At 37.9% G+C, this 18,469-nt stretch overlaps 1 protein-coding gene across 4 annotated transcripts in view; it reads right to left on the bottom strand.

Annotated features, from left to right (window-relative positions):
• The window catches only part of CUL2 (cullin 2), a 102,077-nt gene extending 88,799 nt beyond the window's left edge, over positions 1-13,278 (bottom strand). Inside the window, exon 1 of one of the 4 annotated variants that reach the window (XM_025885849.2) lies at positions 13,107-13,278. The gene's annotated coding sequence lies outside the window, so the exon portion shown is untranslated. Of the gene's footprint in view, positions 1-12,292; positions 12,450-12,580; positions 12,734-12,865; positions 13,039-13,106 lie in introns of those variants that run through there. The other 3 variants (XM_025885848.2, XM_025885850.2, XM_025885851.2) reach the window with 3 other exon arrangements.
• Between the last annotated feature and the right edge of the window lie 5,191 nt (positions 13,279-18,469).

Genomic DNA, 18,469 nt, shown 5'->3' with positions numbered 1-18,469 from the left:
TCAAAGCTCAGTAATAAAAAAACACAATCCAATTAAAAACTAGCCAAAAGACCCAAAGAGTTCAGAAACATTGATAGCAAATGAGTACATAAAAGATGTTCAACATCATTAGTCATTAGAAAAATGCATATTAAAGATACCACTGCACACCTACTGTAATGGGTCAAAAATCTGACAGAATCAAATGAGTATGTGGAGCAACAAAAACTCTCATTTGTGCAAGTGGGAATTTAAAATGAAATAACCACTTAGGCAGTTTCTCTTAAATATACACCTTTCATTTAACCCACCAATCCCCCTTTTGAGTATTTATACAGTAGAAATAAAGATACAGATTTACAAAAAAACCTAAACACAAATTTTCACAGCACCTTAATTCGTAACTGCCCCAAACTGGAAACAACCCAAATGTCCATCAACTGGTGAATGGAAAAACAAAATATGGTGCATCCATGCTGTGGTATACTATTCAGCAATAAAATGGAATACATTACTGATATATGGACAATAGATGATTCTGAAAAGCATTAGCTAAGTGAAAGGAAAGACTCATTTGACTAAATACTGTATGATTCAATTTACATTACATTCTGGGAAAGGCAAAAATACATGGACATACATCAGAACACTGATTGTCAGAGGCTCAGAAAGACTACAAAAGAGCAATAGGAAACTTATGGGGTGATATTAATTGTGGTGGTACCTACAGGATCATATAAATTTGTCAAAATTCAAAGAAGATATTTTTCTATGTCTAAGTTATACTTCCATAAACCTGACTCCTCAAACTCCAGATGCCCATCCTTCTGCAGTATTCCACATCTCAGTAATGATGATATCCAGAGTTCCTCAAGCCAGAAATTTTATTAGTCATCTTGATTTCTCTTACTCTCCTCTACAAATCAATCCAATCAATAAGTCCTGTCACCTCTATCTTCTAACCATTTCTTGAATTCACCCACTTCTTCCCATTCCCATTGACATCACCCTAATCCAAACCACCGCCTCTTACCTGATCACTGCCATAGCTTCCTAAGTGAGTTGCCTGTATCCTTCGACCCCTTGATACATGTCACATGCCATAACCAATGTAAACTTGCCAAAATGCAAATCTGATTATTTCATACACTGCTTAAAATTCTTCGAAGACTCTTACAATCTTTAGTATGTATCATATATTAACAAAAAAAATTCTGTTATCTAATTTATCACTCTGACATCTTTCCCATAAAAGTTGGTAAATATTTTAATAATATTCTGATGACAAAGATTTTAAAACAAGTTATCAGTTTTAAGAGAATAGCTAAGTAACCTACGGTAAAGATGAGTATAAAAAAGTAATCAGGAAAATCAAACTGATGAGCTATCTACATTTCCAATAGAAATGTTCTAAAATCTCTTTTAGAAAAGTTTTCTCCTCACTACACATACGTCATTCCTCAGAACACTAAAAGCTGACCTGTCACTAAGAATCTTAACTTTCCAGTGAGTTTTAGGTTTCTGACGCTGAAAGAGAGCTCCAAATGAACATGCTACTACCTAAAGTATGATGTGTTAACATAGCCTGACAAAATTGTTTTAAAAACAAATTTATGAAAAATAGCAGAAATAAAAAACATATAACTTTGCCAAGATCAGAAGGATCTTAATTTGAAGCAGTACTGTTCTTCATTTGGACATTTTTTTTTTTAAGATTTTATTTATTTATTAGAGAGAGAGAGCAGAAGTAGGCAGAGCGACAGGCAGAGGGAGAGGGAGAAGGCTTCCCACTAAGCAGAAAGCCCGATGCGGGGCTTGATGCCAGGACCCTGGGATCATGACCTGAGCCGAACAAATGCTTAACCGACTGAGCCACCCAGGCACCCATGAACATTTTTCATTTAAAGAACTGTTTTGGATAATTACATTTCAGCAGGTAAAGAAGTAACAGAACCTCAAAACATTCCATTTTAGGTACACAATTGACATATATATTAGATAAATATTTTATTTGCAGTATAAACTATTTTTGGAAAATGTATAACCACGTTTAACATCTTGAGGAAGGTGACTATAGCTTAACTACTGATAAATGCTTTAGTACGCCACATTTTTTTTTTTTAAGATTTTATTTATTTATTTGACAGAGGGAGACACAGCAAGAGAAGGAACACAAGCAGCAGGGGTGGGAAAGGGAGAAGCAGGCTTCACACGGAGCAAGGAGCCTGATGCAGGGCTTGATCCCAGGACCCTGGGATCATGACCTGAGCCGAAGGTAGACACTTAACAACTGAGCCACCCAGGTGCCCCAGTATGCCATATTTTTTCACTTCCAAAAGTATGATTTATGAATAATGTAAAAGGCTAAACACATAATACTGTAATTCTCTTTTTTAAAATGTATTTGAGAGAGAGAGAGTCAGTCCATACACACACGTGCATACACACGTGGGGGGAAGGGGTAAAGGGAGAGGTAGAGAGAGTCTCAAGCAGACTCTGCACTGAGAGCAGAGCCCCATGCAGGGCTTGATCTCATGACCTTGAGATCATACCTAAGTAAAAAGCAAGAGTCGGAGGCTTAACCAACTGTGCCACCCAGGTGCCCCGTGACTCTCTTTTTAGTAAAAAAAACAAAACTAAACTACCAAATGATGACTTATTTCAGTATTGATCACTACTGACAATAATTTGGTCATTCCAAGAATTACCAATAATATAATACTGGGGCCTAAATTAATTTCAGATAGTCAATATACCATAGTTAGTTTTTCAGATGCCATTTAATGGGCTTAGAGCAGGTTATATTCTAATTAATATCATTATAATTAATATAATTTGAATACTTAAGGCCCAATACAGAACATTAACTTTGCAGTATTTTCCATTTCCATAGGAAATGCTTCCTCTACTACACACTGACTAAAAATGCTGTCATTTCATATAAAATAAGCTATAAGATTGCATCTAAACAATTTCATCTTACTGTATTCAAATGAGTGAGCCAATAGATAGAGCCAAATGATATCTTTGTTACTTGATGAGGCATAGGGTACAATGCTTTTTGTTGCAGTAAGATTTGATCCATGGAGCTCTAAGTACTCCACAAATGTCATTTCCATCTTATGTTAAAAAAGGAAAAAAAAAAGACAAAGTAGGGGAAAAACGGTAAAGAGAAATACAGCAGTCTCTCATCAATCTCAGTTGGCAAAACATACATTGCAGGAAGAAAACAAGGCCATAAGTCTCAAAAAAAGGGAGGACAGCGGGGAGTAAGGAATGTATTTATGCTACAATAGGTAAGTTATAGAAGGCAAGTGCTTCCAAAATAAACCCACCTGACCAGAATTAAAGACCCTTCTCTCCTCAAAGAACTTGAGATTCTCCCCAAAGTCTCTACAGACTGTACCTTTTTTTCTCAAGTTTTCACACTGCTCTTATCAGCATGAAGTTTAATGTCCCTTTTACTAGCTTTCTCACTTTTTTCTTAATAATTTAGGCAAGGAATTTAAGACACCAACCAGCCTTAAAAAAAGAAAAGAAAAAGAAAACCATTCTCATATACTTATCTCAAATGAGTTAGAGAACTTGAATTTGTCTAACTCCCTCAAAGGTAGGCAAGCTCACACTGGCATGCATGCTAAACAAAGCTGTGACCAACCAGCCTTTTCACAAATAATTACAAGATCCAGAGCACAATTCCTAGACCTGATCTTCTACCCAAATATTAAAAAGGGTTACCCTAATCCTCCTGTCTTTGCACTACCCAAAGAATTGCAATATTTGTTATCCTATTCTTTTGAGAGCTAAATTAAATCACATATATTTAAAAATCTTGGATTTAAATCTTTTCTCACAAATACAGGCTAAGATGCTAAGATTAATAATTTGCTTTATCTGATTTGTTTGTTATGGGTTACCTAGCTTTTCTGGAGGAGGGGATCACATACTCATCAGTTTCTACTGGTTCATTATTAGCTAGAATAAAATTCAGAGTCTTTGCTTCATCTTCCAATTCCTATCAACTTTATCACTATTTCTCAACTGGTCCTTTTTTCCATTCACATTAATATACTTGTGAGCTGCTAAATATATTAATTCCCACTTAAATCCTGGCACAGCTACAGAAGACAGAGACACGGAAGAATAAGAAAAGGTGACACAGCTATGGAGGGTACACATCTTTGCTGACCACCTCCTGTTTAAAATTCCAAAAACAGCATGGACAACACAACCTCTTACAATCCCATTCTTTCACTTAAGTGTCCCTTAAGGTAAAGAATAAAGACAATCCAGTGGCACCTGGGTGGCTCAGTCAGTTGAGCATACGACTCCTGATTTGGGCTTGGGTCGTGATCACAGGGTCGTGGGATTGAGCCCCATGTCAGGCTCTGTGCTCGATGGAGAGTCTGCTTCTCTCTCTCCCTCTGCCCCTCCCCCCTGCTCTTGCTTGCTCTCTCTCTCTCTCTCAAATAAATATTAAAATTAAATATTAAAAAAATAATAAAGAAAATCCAACACAGCAAGTTATAAAAAAATGCAAAATAATGACACCAATTTTCCTACAGGAGGGACCCTAAGCAGGATGTACTTTGCCCATTCCTTACAATCATAACAGCATCTAATTAGAGTTGTCAATAATAATAATAATAGTAATAATGATGATAGCAAATCTTTATTGGCTGCATATATTCCAGAAACCATGCTAAATACATTTTAAACATTATCTCATCAATTCTTCAGAATAACCCTAAAATGGCTATTATCATTCTCCCTGTTTTAAAGATGAAGAGACTGACATTTAGAAAATTTGGGTATATTAACTAGCAATCCCTGAATCTGAATCCAGATTCATCTGGCTTCAAGATGAAGCTCTTATCTACTGTCCTCTACTGCATTTATTATTTGCCACTGTAGAAACTAGAGTTGGCTCAGAGGAAGTGGATGGCATGATAGTTCAGCCTTCTAGAAGAAGGCAAGTCCCACCTAAAAAGCTGAATGTCTTAGCATGATGGAGGAAGTTTCTGCCAGATGTCAAAACATAAGAAAGAGGGGCACCTGGGTGGCTCAGTCAGTAGAGCATGTGACTCTTGATCTCAGGGTCAACTCTTGATCTCAGGTTGAGAGTTCAAGCCCAACACTGGGAGTAGAGTTTACTTAAAAAACAAAACAAAACAAACAAGCTATGAGAAAGAAAGAGAGGAAGGAAATAAGGAAAATACTGGTCTCAAAAATGAAAAGGGGTGAATCAAGAAACTAATAATTCTAAACTGGCCCTGTCAATGACAGTGTGATCCTAGGCTAGCTGCTATTTCACTTTCTCTATCTGCACAACATAAAAACAGTATAAAAAGACAATATTTATAAATACATCTCAAGTTTGCTGGACAATGCTAAGTTTAGTTAGTATTATTTTCTACTCTTTTCTGTAATTTAAGTTTTCCATCCATGTTTTTGAATCTAATGAAGACCAAAACTATACCATTGCTGAAATCTTTATGCCTTTACCTTTCTCATACTTTATTCCCATACATCAATTTAAAAGGCTTTCTTTCACTCTATTTTTCTCATAAGCAGTTCATTTTAATGTTTACCCGTTTCAGATAGGAAAAAATTCAATTCCTTTCATCATAATGCCACACAAGTTTCTTAATCCTCAATTACCTTCTTTATAACTGATTTTTAGCCCTCTAAAATTTAACTTCCAAGCTAGTCAAAGTTCGGAGATAACTAAGTGCCAACATAAAGCATCTATTGATAGTCCACACAAAAGACACTGTCCTTACTTACATTATATGCAAAATTTAACTCAAAATGGAAGATCTATACTTAAGATCTAAACATATAAAAACAGAAAACTCATACAAGAAAACACAGGGGAAAGCTTTGACGTCGGACTTAGGAATGATTTCTTGGATATGATAGCAAAAACACAAACAAAAGAAAATACAGATAACTGGTCTTCATCAAAATTTAACTTTCATGCATCAGAAGACACATCAAGAGTGAGACAATCCACAGAATGAGAGAAAACATTTACATCTCATGTCCAAAAAGAGATTAATACCCAGAGTATATAAAGAATACCTTAACAACAAATTTTTAAATGGGCAGAAATCCTGAACAGACATTCCCCCCAAAGACACACAAATGGCCAACAAGCACATGAAAAGATGCTCAACATCACAAGTCATTAGGGAAATGTAAATCCAAAATACAATGAGATACCACTTCACACGTGGTAAGATGTCTATTATCACAACAAGCAAAGATGCCAAAAATGAAAAATGGTGAGGATGTGGAGAAATTGGAATCCTTGTGTAATGCTGGTGGGAAATGTAAAATGGCGCAGCCACCACGGAAAACATTTCAGCAGGCCCTCAAAAAACTAAATGCAGAATTACCATATAAGAGCACCAATTGCCAATTGCTCTTCCAGGTATATACCCAAAGGAAATGAAAAGCAGAGAATGAGAAAGATAACTTGTGTTAGAATGTTCACTGCAGCATTATTCACAATAGCCAAAAGGTGGACAGAACTCAAGTGACCATTAACAGAAGAATGGATAAGCAAAATGCAATACACATAAAAGGAATATTAATAATTCATAATAAAGGAGTAAATTCTGATACATGGTACAAAATGGATGAACCCCCAAAACAGTATGTCAAATAAGATATACCAGACACAAAAGAACCAATACTGTATGATCTTCCTCTTATAAAGTACCAAAGGAGACAAATTTATAAAGACAAAAAGTAGCCTATAGGTTACCAGCTGCTGGCAGGAGAGGCAATGGTGAGTTATTGCTCAATGGTTGCAGTTTCTATTTGGGATAATGAAAAAGTTTTGGAAATAGTGGTGATGGTTGTGAAGACACTGTGAGTACAATCACTGCTAGTAAACTGTACACTTAAAAATGGTTACAATGGGAAACTTTGTTATGTATATTTTACCACAATAAAAAAAATACAGAAAAAGGTAGTGTCCTTGTAAGTGTTTAAAATCCAGATCATATGGACAACAAAGTTCTGATGCAAAAGAAAGTATCTGAATCTCAGTGCAAAGTGATCTCTAAAAAATTTTAAATGTAATTAAAACAATACTTACAACTATGAAGACAAAATGTGATTACTTTTGGTTTATACAGACTTTTACCAAATAAAAGAAATATTTTGAAAGCTTAACATGTTTCTTAAGGTTCAGGACTATTTGGGGATCTTCTTGTTACATTCATTATTCTGGTAACTTCATACCAAAATATGTTCTATTTTCACTGTCAGAAAATAGTAATTATAAACAAAGGGGGATGGCTAGCATAAACTCTACAGTGCCTGGAATCAGAGTTATCAGTATGAACTCGTGGTTTAATAACACAGATAAAAAGATACAGAAATAAACATGGATGTTTGTGTATATGTGGATTCATGTGTACACATACATTTATTTCTAGCTCTGTCTGCTGAGAGGGCCTAATAGGAGCAATGGCACCTCAGTAGCAATAAGCACACATCACATCCAGAACTTGGTTTCTAAATATCATCTCCAATAGAAGGAACCAGAGCTCCTTGGACAAGTGACTGATTCCAGGGTCTCGGCAGAGAAATATAAGATAAACCTAGAAAGTGTTATCATGCCAGAAAAGAAGTACTTTCCTAAAGAAAAGACCAAGGGGGCATATTGAAAAGACAAAGAGCCAACCTGAAGACCACACCTGGAACAATTTGAGCAACAAAATAATGACAGCATTAAATATATTATAAACCATAGAATAAAACAAATATCTATGACTCAATACTAATATAAACAAATTACTAAAAAAATAAATAAGGGGCAGTTCTTCCCTACAGAAAAATTCCAATCAATAAATGTAGAAGGAAATGAGTAGAATAAAATCACCATCAGGCAAACACCACTATTTTAATTTTTACAGGCAAGATCTACTAAAGAATACTGAAAACAACTGGGCAAAATTTGAGAACTGGGATATCTGCACAGTTTCAAAGAATCTTCCCAAGATACCTTGTAATTACAAAGAGAAAAATGGTGACTTTACAAGTAGAGAAATTTGACAGACATGAGGTCCACCAAATGAGAATTCATATCATCTCAAATAGGATATACTGACATCCTGTACTCAACACTAGTAATGTTGAATGTAGGACTCAACATTACACTCAACGTTACTTCTATAGTATTTTTGCCAAAAATGCAAAACTTCAATAAATCAAGAAAACATCAGACAAACCCAAACTGAGAGACATTCTACAAAATAAATGACCACACGCTCATCACAAGCATGAGGCTCATGAAAGAAGAGAAAAGACTATCACAGATCAGGTAAGATTAGGGAGACACAACAACTAAATGCAATGTGGGATTCCTGAAACAGAAAAAGGATGTTATTGGAAAAACTGGTGAAATTCAAATAAGGTCTGTAGTTTAATTAATAGTATTGTACCAATGTTAATTTCTGGTTTGATCACTGTGCTCTGGTTGCATAAGTTATTAACATTAGGGAAAGCTGGGTGAAAGGTACCTGGGTGAAGGTATATTTTTCAAAATGAAAAAAAAATTTTTTTAAGTATCCTATTATACATTCTCTCCCTCAAGTGAGTTAAAACAAAGTTGAGAAATTCAAGAAGTATTTACACAGGGTAGGTAAATCCAACATTTCAGTATTTGAAAAGCAACCTACGTTGAAACAAGACTTAAGTCATTAAGAGATACTTATGTATTTACAGGTGCTAGAGATGCTGCCTTCAAGAAACTTACAGCTGGTAAGAGAAACAAAAACGATAAATAGTCAACTTTGTTGATAAAAAAAATTCTGACACACACACAATCAGGCTATAATCCAATGATTAAATAACAAGAGTAACATCATTTATGATGTTAAAGTACGTAAGTGAAAATCATTTAGATAACTAAAATCTTCAAAGAGAACATTAACACTTATACATTTACAGAATTTAAGTTAAACACACTCACTACACATACTTCAAATGGTAGTCATACATAATTAGTGTCTAATGCTTCAAAAAGTACTATTAAATATTTTCCATCAAAGATTATATTTCTCCAACCTAAAAACTAGTAGCTTAATCTCCAGCAAAAAAGAATATAAGAGAAGTAAAGATAACAAAAACGACCACAAAAATAAAACCAAACAAAACAATTCTTAAGTCAGAACAATCTCAGGGGTGCCTGGATGGCTCAATCAGTTAAGCATCTGCCTTTGGCTCAGATCATAATCCCAGGGTCCTGGGATCAAGCCCTGCCTTGGGGTCCCTGCTCAGAGGGGAGCCTGCTTCTCCCTCTCCCTCTGTGCTCTCCTTCTCTCTCTCAAGTAAATAAATAAAATCTTTAAAAAAAGAACAGTCTCAGAAAAAAACAGGTAGATAAAGCTACATAGCAAGTCACTGGCTAAAGACAGCTAACTGAAAATCAAAATGTCAAAACCCAATATATAAAGCATTATAAATTCATTAAAAAATATTGCATCGTCCCTCCTCCAGGTAGGTCAATCAACAGGGTTCAACTGCTCCCCAAAAGTTATAGAAGATGCTAATGATTTTAACACTACTCACTGTCTCAAAACTTTTAAGGATCAAAAGACCTACACTGTTCTAGTATCTCTAATAAGCCTTCCCAAACACAAAGTAGTAACATAGGATGACGCTAAACATTCTTAAAGATAATAATACAAGGATTATGCTAACATCTGCAATATAATAGAAACATTACTGTTAAGATTCAAACCCAGGCAAAGAGCCAGATCACTCTGAACAGATATTTTGATCAACTGATTACTGAGCAAGGATTCAGTCACACATCTCAAGTATCAAAAACTTGTTATAAATCTCCTAACATTCCAAATTTCTACATTCCCAGACTTAACAATAACCAGTCAAAAGTCTTCATAATATTAAGATTCCAGGGCTGGTCCTGTCTTCAATTTTCTTGAACTTAACTGACAGTATATACATGAAAACACTGCCTTCAATTATAATCAGACATTTTCAGGTTTATAACGAGAACAGGCAGATAAGAAAGGTGGAACACAAAAGAAACTTTTGTAAAAAGGCTCACAAAAAAGTAACAGCTCTTTGAACAACTCCACATCTGTAGGTCCAAAACTCAGAGAGCAGGGACCAACTTAGAAAATGCTGCAGTATTCCAGGGCTTTCTCCACTTCTCTCTACATTCTTTGCTTAGGTGGTCTCAACCTGTTTCATAACTTAAAACACCATTTCATACTCTAAAAAATACAAGGGGTCAAGACAGGTGAAGTATGCTACCACTCCGGCAAAGTGGGGAGAAGAATATATACATATTTGCTTATATGTGCATAAAATATATCTTTGGAAAAGTATGTAAGAAAACACGAACGCTGTTTAGCGCTACAAAAACTGGGTGTAACGGAAGACAAGAAATAGGGGAGATTTTTCACTCTACCCCATCAAACATTTTAGATTTTGAATCATGTGAATGTAGTTTTTATTCAAAACATAAATAAACCAATAGGTAAGTGCTGATGACGCCCCATCTCCTTCTCTCCTCACTAGAATTTAAGTCCCATGAAGACAGATTTTTGTCTATTTTTTCACTACTATAGCCCCACGGCCAGGTCCACTGCTGGTGCCTGAAAAACATTTGAATGAATGACTTCTTAACCTCTTCACTAAACTCCAGATTGTATATCCACCTGCCTACTTCTCACCTCCACTTGAACATCTAACAGGTCCTACTTAACATGTCTACCTATCCAACCTTTCCCGCATATAACATACTTCCCTCACCGCCTTCTCATTACATGGCATCACCATCCTCCAGGTGAAGTCCAAAACCCAGGAGTCACACCCCTGTCTCAACCAACTGCACTTTCATGCAAGGCACAAGTTCAATCCATACTTTTAGCTCCAAAATATACCTCAAAAATCTTTAACTTGTCTCTAACACGCCAGTCACTACCCCAATCTACCACGGCCTTCTAACTGGTCTCTCTGCTTCTTTTCTCCTCTTATCCCATCTCCCCTGCAGTCAGATTGTAAATCAGACCAGATCACTTCAGTTTCACAAAAATTCCAAAAGGTTTTCAATGTACTTTAAGAATAAAAGCCAAACTCTTTTGGACAATAAGACCTCACCAGATCTGGCACTTGGCTATGACCTAACTTACCCTCACTAAGGTCCACAGGCACTGAGCTTCTTTCAGCTTACTGACCCCAAGCCTGACACCACCCCTGGGAACTTCCCTGTGCTATTCCCTCACATATTAATACTCTTCCCTCAGACTTCCAAAGGCTAAACTCTTCTGACTTTTCAGATATCAGGTTAAAGGTCACTTCAGACACGTCTTTCCCAACCACAGCATCTGAAATGGTCTTCTCTCAGTCACTACCACAACTTCCCATTTTATTTCCCTCATTGCACTTAATGATTCTCTGAAATTACTTTTATTTCTTATGTCTTATCTGTCTCTCCCTCTCCAACCAGAATTGAAGTTCCAGGAGGGCAGAACTTCACATCTTGCTTACTGTGGTATCCTTAATGCCTGTGATAATACTTGACATACAAACCAAGTACTTAATATTTAACTGATAGATAAGACAAAACTGACTTTAAAGAAGGCCCACAACGTTTAATTTAATGACAAACTGGTGAGGATAAAAGACATGGATAAACCATCTTAACTTTCATAAACCACTGAAAATCACCAGAGGATGGAGTGAAGTAAGATTATTTCAGATGCATCTGAACGTTCAAATACATAGGAAAGGTATGTTTCACACTCTATGTGCATGCACACTGTAGAAATGTTCCCCCCAATTATAAACAGCATCTAAAAAGAAAAAAGGGATAACTCAAAACACTGTGTCCATTGTAATTTCACCTCTCACTCTTTTGGAAGGGTCTTCCAAACACTGTATTTGGGTAAAAGAGGCAAAGTATAACCAATTTGTCTGCCTTGGAAAGTAATGTGTGATTCTAAAGGGTAGGGTACAGCCTTTTGAGTGCTTTTAAATATCTATTAGGTAGTTGGTAGTCAATGAGAACAAAGTGATTATTTCCCAAATTTTACTGTGAATATACATTTGGGACAGATCTGGTTCGAAGATTTTTATATTGTCAAGTCAAAGCGCCTACAGTGTATGTTAATATCTTCAAATCTTATCTATTCTAGTTATCTAATCTAATTATGTTCAAAATGTAAACTTATACAGTGCCGCCCCTCAACTGGTAATAGTAATCCCTGAGGGAAAGGGGATGATTTAACAGGAACACTGTGCAATTCACAGATGTTTTATTTACATGCACGTATCTGTGGGGTTGTAGGGAATGGTCCAGACTCCCTAGTGTGTAAGTGCTCTGAGGAGTCTAAGGATCTTATTTCACCAGACCCTAAGCGTAGAGACAGGTCTGGAGTGCACGTAGGTTACTCCTCCCCATAGCTATCAATCTTCGCTGTCTGCGGAAACAAAAGTGAAAACACTCGTGGTAAGGATGTAAGAGATTGATGCCCCCCCAACACACCCCCCAACACAGAGTTGTGTATCCGTGTGAGCTCGTAAACAAGCAGAAGAGTACACGCACTCTCACCTTCCCTCCTTCGGAAGAAAATGGGGCCGAGGGAGGGGCGGCCAAGGCCGGGTAGGGGAGGCCCGGGATCCAGTCCAGGGGGTGGCCGGGCTTAGGGGTCAGCGCTCCGGGGAGCCGGGGTCACTTACAGGACACCATCTTCCCTCGCCGCCCCCCTTCCATCCCTTTCCCTCCCCCCTCCTCGCCCCCAACTCCTTTCCTCCGCCCCATCCCCGCCACCCTTTAACCGGGAAGGGAAGTTTCCCGGCGCCTGCAGCCCGGCTCCCCGACCCTCAGCGGGGTTACCTTCTGCAGAAGCGGGACTAGGGACAGGGGACAAGGGGAGGGGGAGGCAGCCCGAAGGAGTGAAGGACGAAGCCCCCGGCGAGGAAGGTGGGCGGCGGCGGCTGTCAGCTCGCGTTCCCCAGCTCACAGCGCTGCCATTACTGTGCGCGGAGGCCGCCTCCCCGGCCGGCCGCCGCCACCCGCCCAGGAGACACGGGGGGTGGGGAGCGAAGCCCGGGGAGCCCGCGCGCCGGACGCTCACCTGCCACCGCGGGAACACAGCAAAGCTCAAGGCCGCCGCCGCTCCCGGACGGGACAGGGGCGGCGGGGAGAGGGGAAAGGGGAGTAGGAGGAGCTGGTTACGGGATCCGTAAAACAACCGTCCTCCGGAGCGCCCGGCTTCCCCCCCCCCACCCTTCGGGCTCCTTCTTCCGCTACCTCCAAATCCCCCCTCGCAAAGCAATGGTAGAGTCCGCGTTACGGCAAGCGCAGAGAGCCCGATTTAGTGCCATTGCGAAAGGCCACGGAAATCAGTATTCGAAGTGACTCCTTGCGGTATTCCCTGTTAATGAGACAATCACGGTTCACTGAGCTCAAGCGACTCAGTACCCACCAAGTTTTGGCACTAGTAGTAACAATATGTCAGAAAGGTGTTTTCAACAAAAGTACTTTCCCTTTGAGTTGTTTCAGACCTATGTGAATATTCTGAGACCTACAATCTCCTTGCCAACTGTTCCATGGGCTTTTCAAATTGTCAAAAATGTATTAGCAAAACTATGTTCCCCTCTGACATACTCCTTTTCTAGTGGGTTTTTGTCTATAGATAAATTCTGAGACATAAATGTATTTTAAATAAAGGAACTTCTCTTCACAGCCTTCATCACTGAGTCCCCGCCTCCCCAAAGCCCCCACCACATCAATCTAAAAGGTGTTAATTTCTTAATTTTAACCGGTAATGTTGACAAAAATGTAGGTTCACCCATCACTTCCTCGTATACACAAAACCGCAAGGAACAAAAGGCTGACTTTATTCTTTATTTGCCTTTCATATCCACAAGATCTTAGAGTCTTGTTCTTCAAACTTCTTCCCTTCTAACCCTCTTTCTTAAAACTATTTGTACCAATCCTTTAAGGCCATTAAAAATCCTGTTTGCTTGCTTATCCACGATTACAACTCTCTGATATTCTCAAATAAACCCATCTTTTGCTGGTAAAATAACTGGCAGTTTGTAAAGTTAATAACTTAAAGACTTTAGTGCTATTAATAAATGGGACTTTTTGATAATGATGAGATATGTCAAGGTATGAGAGATCTACATGACACAGTGAACCAATATTTTCCAAACGACCAATGCAGGCCATTAAAAAATCATTCATGGATAAAAAATCCACTCAAAGAGCCGGATAGACCAATGGATAGATCAATATATGCATGTGCGTGTGTGTGTTTGTGTGTTGCACACACATAAAAACAAAGTACAAAAGATTCCTTGATATGGTTTCAGATTCTTCATTGCAAATAATCTTTAAGAAATTATCACTTATCAAATTTTCTGTAACATCAGAGAAGAATATCCACACTTAACTGAAAAGACTATTAAATTCTCCTAAGGCCTCCTATTTTCTTCATATACTTGAATCACAGAAAATGCTTTTTTTAAGTCAGATATTAATGAGATATGCAAAAAATGTAAAGCCATGTCAAGATAAGTAGAATATCTTATTTTTTTGAAAGGTTTTATTTATTTATTTGACAGAGAGAGACACAGCGAGAGCAGGAACACAAGCAGGGGGAGTGGGAGAGGGAGAAGCAGGCTTCCTGCTGAGCAGGGAGCCCGATGCAGGGCTCGATCCCATCATGACCTGAGCCGAAGGCAGACACTTAATGACTGAGCCACCCAGGCGCCCCAAGATAAGTAGAATATCTTAAAATGGTTATTTTTCATACAAACACGTGATGTATGTTAAACTGTGTTTGCATTTATTACTTTTTAAGTTAATAATTGGGTTTTAAAACTTCTTTTTAATTCTAACATGGTGACTATTGCTAGCTATAAACCACATAAATATAAGCTCTTTGAGTCCCTCAATAATTTTTAAGAGTGTAAAGAGTTCCAGAGACCAAAAATGTTGAGAACAGATGCCCTAAGTCATGAACTTCCCTGGTCTTTCCACTTTCCTTTCAAACTCTAGCTGGAGACTGGGTGGCTCAGTTGTTAAGCATCTGCCTTTGGCTCAGGTCATGATACTGGGGTCCTGGGAATGAGCCCCATGTCGGGCTCTCTGCTTAGCGGGAAGCCTGCTTCTCCCATTCCCCCTGCTTGTGTTCCCTCTCTTGCTGTCTCTCTCTGTCAAAAAAAAAAAAAATATCTTAAACTCTAGCTGGAGATATGAATTAGCATGAAGGGTGCTAAACATGAATCACTATAACAACCCCTATTTCTTTTTTTTTTAAAGATTTTATTTATTGGGGTGCCTGGGTGGCTCAGTCAGTTAAGCGTCTGCCTTTGGCTTGGGTCGTGGTCCCGGAGTCCTGGGATCCAGTCCCGCATCGGGCTCCTTGCTCTGCTGGGAGTCTGCTGCTCCCCCTGCTTGTGCACTCTCTCTCTCTTTCTCTCTCTGATAAATAAATAAATAAATAAAATATTAAAAAAATAAAAGTTTTATTTATTTATTTGCCAGAGAGAGAGAGAGAGCACAAGCAGAGGGAACGGGAGAAGCCGGCTCCCTGCGGGGCTTGATTCCAGAACCCCAGGATCATGACCTGAGCTGAAGGCAGATACTTAACCAACTGAGCCATCCAGGACCCAGGATCCTGACCTGAGCTAAAATCAGACACTTAATCGACTGAGCCACCCAGGTGCCCCTAACACCCCATATTTCTAAATTCCAGAAACCTCTCATCCCTTTAGAGCTTATCCAACCTATATAATAGGGAAATACATTTTGAAAAAACTTATAGTATCCAAGCCTTTTAATATGAAATTGAGATTAGTTCTTCCTTCCAGAAAAAAAGGTATTGTTTCTGGCCAACTCTTCAACCCACTACTTTAAGCAATGGAGCAATGGTTGGTCTTCACCCTCAAACCTAACTCAAACCCTAGTTCATCTATGAATCCTTTCTTTGTTTTAATTTTTAACAGAAATTACATATATTGCAAAAAAATGTGTTTTGGCTTTGTAAAATGTTTATTGAATTCATTTACTTTTTTCTTGATTTCTAAAGTAATAAATGTGTTTTTAAAAACAGGGAGAGAGAGGAAAAAAACCCTACCAGTATTGCAGAAATAGAGGACCATATTTAAGTTGATAAATATTCCTCAAAATTTTTCCATGAATATAACTAAATATGTTTATGCAAATCAGATCATATCATAGATATACTATTTTGCAGGCAGAAATCTTTCTGATTTTGGTCTGAGAACATTAAATAGTTCTTAGGCAAAGTAATTTCTAAATTAGTATTTAAAGAGGAAAATTAATGAAAAATATTTTAGGTAGAATATCTCAAAATGTCATTACATAAATCAGTTAAAAAAGTTTGTCTATTTCATTTCCCACTTGTGAGTGTACACAATTTTCTCTTTCAAAATATTCCAAGTTCTGGGGCACCTGGGTGGCTCAGTCATTAAGCGTCCGTCTTCGGCTCAGGTAATGATGCCAGGGTGCTGGGATGGAGCCCCACATCGGGCTCTCTGCTCAGCGGGAAGCCTGCTTCTCCCTCTCCCACTCCCCCTGCTTGTGTTCCCTCTCTCGCTGTGTCTCTCTCTATCAAATAAATAAATAAAATCTTTAAAAAAATTTTTTTCCGAGTTCATTTCCTAATTCCTCTGTAACTACCATTTGAGAAGCCCATCCAGAATCATCTTTTCTATCTTTATAAGGTTCCTTTATACACATGAAACCCAAAAAGCCCTTATTCCTGGACATTTATTATTTCAAACAATTTGTCTCACTTTTACATTCTATACACTAAATCTGAATCATCTCTCCTTACATCTTTACTGGGAATTTGCATTTCCTGGTTATATCATTTATTAAACATTTTTCCACCTTTTGGTTTTAGTAAACAAGAAAAAAATGAGATATTGGGGAACAGTTTTCATGTCTGGAGTAGCTGATTAAGGAGCTACTTTATGCTTACAAAAGTGCAAGGCTCCTCTTTGGGGAAATATCTGACCATAAGACTGGGGCATAAACACATAAGATGAGCCTGGAGCACCTTGTAGTGTAAGAAAGTAAGGAAGTACTCAAAAATAAAAACATCCACATTGATTGGAGTATGTCAAAGGGCACAAGAGCCAAGTGAAAGAATTTCCAATGGCCAAAGCCAGAACAATTTGAGCAAGAAAATAAAGTATTAGTGGATTATAACACAAAGTATAAAATAAATTTCCATGGATTCATACTAATATAAAAAATAAATATAAAAATTATCGAATAAAGAAATAAATGGGGGAGAAGAAACAATCTTACCTCAGGCAGGAGAATTCCAAATAAATTATGCATATACTGCACCTAAAGAAATGGAAGCATGACTCCCCACTTTTTGGCTGTGCACCATAAAACTGATTTCCTTCCAAAAAATAAAAAGAGTAACTTTACAGTAGAGAAAACTGACAAATGTCACATAGCCAGATGATTAAAGTCAACATTAACAAGATGACTCATTGTACGTTCCCTTGGAGTGAAGTGATGAGAATAGCACTCTACCTCTGTGATCTTCTGCAAAATGCACAATTCTAGTCGTCTAATCATGAGAAAATCATCACACAAATTTCATTAGAGGGGCATTCTGCAAGATGCCTGACCAGTACTCCTCAAAACTGTTAAGGTTATCAAAAACAAGTTAAGGCTGAGAAATTGTCAGCCAAGAGTAGACATGACCACTGAATGTAATGTGGTATCCTGGATAGGACCCTCAAACAGAGGAATACATTAGGGAAAATCAAAAGAAATCAGAATCATATGGATTTTAGTTAACTACAGTCTATCAGAATAGATCCATTAATTGTCACAAAGATACCATACTAATGTAAGATGTTAACCCGGAACACCGGGGGGGTGGGGTATGGGGAAGAGGGTATATAGGAATTCTCTATTATCTGCTCAATTTCTCTGTAAATCTAAAACTATTCTAAAAAAAAAAGCCTATCAATTAAAAAAATTCATACAACCGTACACTTAAAAAAAACAGTATGAGGTTTCTAATCAGAAAAGCTAGGAGCCTGTAAGATGGTGGATCCAGATGAACAGGTTATATCTTTGCCTCTCTTAGACAATTCTGGTTGAAAGCTATTTAAAGAGAAAAGAAAAATCATTCTCTTTTAAATTTAAAAAAATGCCTGTAAATCCTTTATATTTTCTTTGCAGTCACATTCAGACAAGTAAATTAACAGGAACAAAGCTGTGTTAAAAGAGAGCTTATTTTAGGGGCACCTGCGTGGCTCAATCGGTTAAACGTCTGCTTCAGCTCAGGTCATGATCCCGGGGTCCTGGGATCAAGCCCAGCATGGGGGGTCCCTGTTCGGTGGGAAGCCTGCTTCTCCCTCTCCCGCTCCCCCTGCTTGTGTTCCCTCTCTCGCTGTCTCTCTGTCAAATAAATAAATAATCTTCAAGAAAAGA

Source organism: Callorhinus ursinus, unplaced genomic scaffold (genome assembly GCF_003265705.2).
Source record: "Callorhinus ursinus isolate GAN/ISIS: 27379988/994484 unplaced genomic scaffold, GSC_fseal_2.0 scaffold62, whole genome shotgun sequence".
NCBI lineage: Eukaryota > Metazoa > Chordata > Mammalia > Carnivora > Otariidae > Callorhinus > Callorhinus ursinus.
This window is presented reverse-complemented; position numbering and strand designations above follow the sequence as displayed.